Here is a 7,385-nt window from a genome sequence, read left to right as displayed (position 1 = left end):
TATACTGCCCTGGCATTTTACGGGCCCAAAACTGTGAGTAGTCTGGAAACCAAATTTCTCAAAATGACTGTTCAGGGGTATAAGCATCTGCAAATTTTGATGACAGGTGGTCTATGAGGGGGCAAATTTTGTGGAATCGGTCATAAGCAGGGTGGCCTCTTAGATGACAGGATGTATTGGGCCTGATCTGATGGATAGGAGTGCTAGGGGGGTGACAGGAGGTGATTGATGGGTGTCTCAGGGGGCGGTTAGAGGGGAAAATAGATGCAATCAATGCACTGGGGAGGTGATCGGAAGGGGGTCTGAGGGGGATCTGAGGGTTTGGCCGAGTGATCAGGAGCCCACACGGGGCAAATTAGGGCCTGATCTGATGGGTAGGTGTGCTAGGGGGTGACAGGAGGTGATTGATGGGTGTCTCAAGGTGTGATTAGAGGGGGGAAATAGATGCAAGCAATGCACTGGCGAGGTGATCAGGGCTGGGGTCTGAGGGCGTTCTGAGGTGTGGGCGGGTGATTGGGTGCCCGCAAGGGGCAGATTAGGGTCTAATCTGATGGGTAACAGTGACAGGTGGTGATAGGGGGTGATTGATGGGTAATTAGTGGGTGTTTAGAGGAGAGAATAGATGTAAACAATGGATTTGGGAGGTGATCTGATGTCGGATCTGCGGGCGATCTATTGGTGTGGGTGGGTGATCAGATTGCCCGCAAGGGGCAGGTTAGGGGCTGATTGATGGGTGGCAGTGACAGGGGGTGATTGATGGGTGGCAGTGACAGGGGGTGATTGATGGGTGATTGACAGGTAATCAGTGGGTTATTACAGGGGAGAACAGATGTAAATATTGCACGGGCGAATTGATAAGGGGGGGGTCTGAGGGCAATCTGAGCGTGTGGGCAGGTGATTGGGTGCCCGCAAGGGGCAGATTAGGGTCTAATCTGATGGGTAACAGTGACAGGTGGTGATAGGGGGTGATTGATGGGTAATTAGTGGGTGTTTAGAGGAGAGAATAGATGTAAACAATGGATTTGGGAGGTGATCTGATGTCGGATCTGCGGGCGATCTATTGGTGTGGGTGGGTGATCAGATTGCCCGCAAGGGGCAGGTTAGGGGCTGATTGATGGGTGGCAGTGACAGGGGGTGATTGATGGGTGGCAGTGACAGGGGGTGATTGATGGGTGATTGACAGGTAATCAGTGGGTTATTACAGGGGAGAACAGATGTAAATATTGCACGGGCGAATTGATAAGGGGGGGGTCTGAGGGCAATCTGAGCGTGTGGGCAGGTGATTGGGTGCCCGCAAGGGGCAGATTAGGGTCTAATCTGATGGGTAACAGTGACAGGTGGTGATAGGGGGTGATTGATGGGTAATTAGTGGGTGTTTAGAGGAGAGAATAGATGTAAACAATGGATTTGGGAGGTGATCTGATGTCGGATCTGCGGGCGATCTATTGGTGTGGGGGGGTGATCAGATTGCCCGCAAGGGGCAGATCAGGGGCTGATTGATGGGTGGCAGTGACAGGGGGTGATTGACGGGTGATTGACAGGTGATTGACAGGTGATTGACAGGTGATCAGGGGGGATAGATGCATACAGTACACGGGGGGGGGGGGGGTCTGGGGAGAATCTGAGGGGTGGGGGGGTGATCAGGAGGGAGTAGGGGGCAGATTAGGGACTTAAAAAAAAAATAGCGTTGACAGATAGTGACAGGGAGTGATTGATGGGTGATTAGGAGGGTGACTGGGTGCAAACAGTGGTCTGGGGGGTGGGCAGGGGGGGGTCTGAGGGGTGCTGTGGGCGATCAGGGGGCAGGGGGGGGGGAAATCAGTGTGTTTGGTGCAGACTAGGGTGGCTGCAGCCTGCCCTGGTGGTCCCTCGGACACTGGGACCACCAGGGCAGGAGGCAGCCAGTATAATAGGCTTTGTATACATTACAAAGCCTATTATACACTGTTGCAGCGGCGATCCGGATGCCAGTAACCCGCCGGCGCTTCCGAACGGCCGGCGGGTTACGGCGAACGGGGGGCGGAGCCAGTCCCCGGCGGCTGATCGCGTCACGAATGACGCGATCGCCGCATAGCCACTCCCGCAGCCGCCCCCGCCGATGGGCGTATTGCGGTCGTTTGGGCCCAGACTTTGCCGCCGCCCATCGGCTGGGGGCGGTCGTTATGTGGTTAAACAGTAATAGTATGACATAACTACTTGTGCTGCTGCTTTCATTGACTTAAGTTGCACGTGTGGGAATAGGAGATGTCTAGGTTTGTCTCTTTCACACCATCAGTGATCACCACCTGCCAAGCTCTTCCTGTAGATCTGCTCAAGGCAGTGGGGTGGGGGGCCTGTCCTCCGCATGTACTAGAAATGCCATTTGGTTGCATTACATAGCAAGGAGACGGCGCTCTTTGCTGTGCAGATAAACAGCTGAACTATGTGGCAGGTGTGCAGTTCAGCTGTCCATGTGAGAGGCCTAGCTCATTAAACATGGAGACTTATGGCCTAAATTCACTAAGCAGTTTAGACTAGTCTACTGATGGTTTGGTGTAATATTTTAGACCTGGACTAACATTCAGTAATTACACAATTCACAAAGGCAAACAAGGAGTAACCACGCCCACTTATTTGACAGAGATTAGACCAGCTGATTTCTGTAGGTAAAGCAATTCTGTGAGCAGGGGCGTAGCAATAGGGGTTGCAGAGGTAGCGACCGCATCGGGGCCCTTGGGCCAGAGGGGCCCCAAAGGGCTCACCCTCAACTACAGTATTACCTCTCTATTGGTCCTTTGCTCTTAATAATCACTTCTATAGATACTTTGAATAGTGGTAATTATTAACAAACTGTTTCCCATCCCCTTCTTGCACCTCTGACACTGTAGTGGCCATTGGCAGGTTTTGGTGCGCCGTATCAATTGTTACGTATAGAGTGCTTGGGGGGCCCTATTGTAAAACTTGCATTGGGGCCCACAACTCCTTAACTGTCTGTGAGGTATTTTAGATGTGAGGATGGAACCTTTTGAATTAAATATGCCGGAGTTTAATTGTAGAGGAGAGCTCATCAAAGGAAAAGGATGTCGGTTACGTCAGTGATGTAGTTAGCTACTTGTTTGTGAATTGCATCTTTTGATCATTTCCCGTTTTACCTACCTAATTACCAAATGTTTTAGACCAGATCTAAAAACAGGTCTAAAACATTTGGTAATAGTGAATTTCCCTTTGATGCAACTGACCAAACCATCTGTAGACTAGTCTAAACTGCTCAGTGAATTGAGGCCATAGTAGTGAACATTATGTAGTCTGCATAGGGTGGTGGCATTGTAAAAATAGCTATGTATATGTGACAGATTGTATTGTTGCCAATGGGCTCTATTCTCAATGAGTTACTGCATGAGTTAAATTAGGTAGTGATAAACACCGACCAAAATATCTCCATTTTCAAATTCACAATTTTTTTTCTCCCTAAATTACCTCATGCGGTAAAAGTGTGGTAATTACTTCAACATTTATCTCCAATTTGAGATTCTCAATTGAAAAGTTGGTGTTAAGGATTTTTTTTTATTTTTTATCACCTACAAATGGTAGGTGATAATTATCACTTCTCTGCTTTTGGCCTTCGGGATGGAGCCTTTTGAGCTTTGTTTGCTTGAGTTAATGTCAATTTTACATAGAAGGCAGAAAAGACGAGTGTGTCTAATCTCAAGGCGCACTTTCAGACCTTGTACAGTCTTTTAGATTTAATAGATGCCGAGCAGGAAATTCCTTTCTGCTCTAAAAAAAAAGCAACAGCATAATTACGTTTAAAGAAAAACATTTCTTTGTTACAGCTGATATAAATCCAGCAAAAAATCTCCAGTGTATGTACTTCCTGCTTTCATGGAAGCAGACATAGGGTTAACATCCTGTGTTTATACATTAGCTGCTCTGCTGAGGCAGCCAGCTGACAGCTAAAATTACAGTTGAGATTATTCACAGATTAGGGGGAATTAGACAGGCTAAATTATATACATACAGGGTGCATTTCTATGTTTTCCTTCTGTCCTGCACAAGAGTTGAGGTCCCACTTGAAATGTGACAGGCTTTCCTGAGTCGTCTGTGTGGTAAGTATATGGGCTGCCCTACAGTGGTCAAAAAAGCTTTATTTCCGTACATATTACTGACAGTTTTATCACCTGTTTTACCGCACTTTTATCAAACATGTATCACACTCGGTACATTTTTTTGTGAACACTCACTATTTTCACTGAATTATCACTGGAGGTAATTTTTCATCTAAAAAAAGTGTTACCGCACATGGTTTTGTGAATAGAGCCCATTGTGATCGTTTTAGGTTCCGCCAAGCTGTAAAATGTTTGGTTAACTGTTATTGTAGATTGTACCATTGCATGGCACCTCCTAAGAGAACATGCTGCTAGGCAGATCGGTACAAGTGTCCTTACTGTTACCTGATACAATCATGACAAGATTGTTTGCCATAACAGGCATCATGTATATGTGAAAAAACAGGAAACAAATGCACACTCCAAGACGGCATTTGCCTTTTAGGCCTCTTTTCCACGGGCAGTTGAACTGTGTGCTCAGCAAGCAGTTGCCAGGTAGCAGTGAGCAGTTGCCAAGCAGCAGCAAGCAGTCGTAAGTTTGAGAGGGATGCATTTCACTACCTATCAACTGTCGGTGCAAAAAGGCCTTAGCCACTTGAGGACCAGTGTTAACCCCCCCCTAAAGACCAGGCCATTTTTCCCTAAATAAACCACTGCAGCTTTAAGGCCTCAATGCAGGGCTGTACATGTCAGCAAACAAGTGATTCTTCAAGTGATTGGAGTGTTTTTGTGTAGCAGAACTTTGCTCGGATGCATTCGATTTTCGACACTGTAAGCTTCATCGGTTAAACTTCAAGGTCTTTTTGAACACTTTTTTTTACTTGTATACACTATTCTCCTTAAAGACTACCTCCAGCCAAAAAAAAAAGGTATGAATGGCAATACATATATGTAGTGTAGGCACTGTGTAGTTAGATGAACATAAAATTTACATCTGGCACATCATATTTAATAGAACAGACTCACATTTATTTCTGTATGTAGCACTTCCTTATTCCTCCTAAAGCTGAAAGCCTTGTGCCCTCCTCTGCAGCCTAGTTAACTCCCCTGCCCTATGCCTGCCTGGATCAATTTACTTCTCTTTTCACAAACTGTAGTGCAGAGGAGACATGGAAACCCGCAGAAGCCCATCTTATGTCTGTTTGCTATAATTCTTATTTCAGTTGTCCGTTTGCTTAGATCACATGGACATGAGGGGTGGAGTTATGACATTAATTGCCCCAGCATCCCTTGTACCTATAGTTTGGAAAGAAAAAAAATGCCCCAAGCCCAACTTCACACTGGGGGCAGGGATTTCAAGATTATATGTGGAATACAGACCCTGGGGGTGAGAAAATCACTTTATCATGGGTGATTTTATATATTGGCATCTTATTAGGTTTAAAGCAAACTGTAATTTTTAATGTAGGTACTGAGGTTCCTCTAGCTACCTAATAGTAAGGAAAACCTGTAGCTACCTATGAAGGGCAAGGGAAGAAAGGGAAAAGAGACAGCTGGGACAGACAGAACACTTGCAGTGTAGTTTAGTGGTGGTGGTTTGCAGGTTCAAAGTCGAAGGTGCTAGGATATACTGTATGTGCCTATGGGCTCCTGTGAGGTAAATCCAGGCCTGCGCATAGGCATAATTTCTGTTCATCCTTACTCAGAAGCTCTCTTGGTGAGCAACAGCTCTTAGGCCCTGTTCACATAAATCGCCATCACAAGCGCTGAGCGATTTATTGAGCTTTTTTTAAAGCGCTTTTGCTGAGCGATTAAGATTTTCATTTCCTGACGTCGGGAAGTCAACTCTTGTAGCCGGAAATGAATAAATACAATGTATTTATTCACAAAAGCGCTCAGAAATCGCTATAGAAACCGCTTTTTCAAGCAATTTCCCTATACCTTCCATTAAGCCAAAGCGCAAAAAAAAAAAAAAAAAAAAAAAAAAAGGTACATGTAGTGCATTTGCAATATCAAAGAAAAACTGAAACACTCACATGTGAACACTCATAAGAAATGAGTGTACAAGCGCTTTTTGGAAGATTTCTAAAATCGCCAGCGCTTAACCTCCTGAGCGTTTGTCAGTTTGTGTCCCCTAGTATAATTATTGTGATCAAATGGCTTTAAAACCTTTAGCTAGCACTAGGCTAGCTAGTACAAGTGTCTAGCACCCCCCGATCAGTGCCGCTCCTCCATTTATACATTACCCAGCCTGGATCCAGCAATCGCGCAGCCTCCCTGCACAGCTCCGGTCTTCACTATGGGGAGGATCTCACGACATGCACAAACCCAATCCTCCCTATAGAGACCGAAGCTGTGCAGGGAGGCTGCACGATCGCTGGATCCAGGCTGAGCAATGTATAAATGGGGGAGCGGCGGGGATCGGACACTTGTACTAGCTAGCCTAGTGCTGGCTGTAGGTTTTAAAGCCATTGGATCACATTTATTATGCATGGGGGACTCCTGGGGCCAGCAAGCAGTATGCCCGACAGTGAAAACTCCTGTGTGAGGAAAACACTTCAGTGCAGGAAACAAAATTTCAGCAATTCAAGATTGGTCCGCATGAGCGATTAACAAACACTAAATATGCCAATGCACCAAGAGTCAAAACTTCAAACCTAGATGGTCATCCTTTAAATCCAAAAAGTATATATAGTATTTTTTAATGCCTTTTGTGGAATCTTTAAGAAGAGAGAAGCTTCTGGATAGTCCAGAGGATTTCCCCGATTGTCCTGTGGTCCACCATTCCAGCACAGGGTCCCAATCTAAAGCTATTGATAATGCTCAGTGTGGTCATGCTTAAAGGATACTGCAGCCGAAAGGCTGCAGAGAGATAAAACCTGCATTGTGTAGGTAAAGAAAAGTACATACCGCTCCCTGCCGTCGGGTACCGCTCGTCAGCCACAGCTCTCGGTACTGGCCGACTCTCCTGACCCGGACATACTGCACCGCACATGCGCAGTATGTCCTGCAATCTTCGCTTCTGGCGTCGCATCATGACGCCAGAAGTACGGACACTCCCCTGCCTCCTGCGTGTGCGCTCCAGCGGCTTCACTATAAAGCTACATGCTAGCTTTATAGTGGAGCCGTTGGAGCGCACACGCAGGAGGCGGGGGAGTGTCCGTACTTCTGGCGTCATGATGCGACGCCAGAAGCGAAGATTACAGGACATACTGCGCATGTGCGGCGCAGTATGTCCGGGTCAGGAGAGTCAGCCAGTACCGGGAGCTGTGGCTGACGAGCGGTACCCGACGGCAGGGAGCGGTATGTACTTTTCTTTACCTACACAATGCAGGTTTTATCTCTCTGCAGCCTTTCGGC

Source organism: Hyperolius riggenbachi, chromosome 9 (genome assembly GCF_040937935.1).
Source record: "Hyperolius riggenbachi isolate aHypRig1 chromosome 9, aHypRig1.pri, whole genome shotgun sequence".
In the NCBI taxonomy this organism is placed as follows: domain Eukaryota; kingdom Metazoa; phylum Chordata; class Amphibia; order Anura; family Hyperoliidae; genus Hyperolius; species Hyperolius riggenbachi.
The sequence above is the reverse complement of the archived record's forward strand: the minus strand, read 5'-3'. Positions refer to the sequence as shown.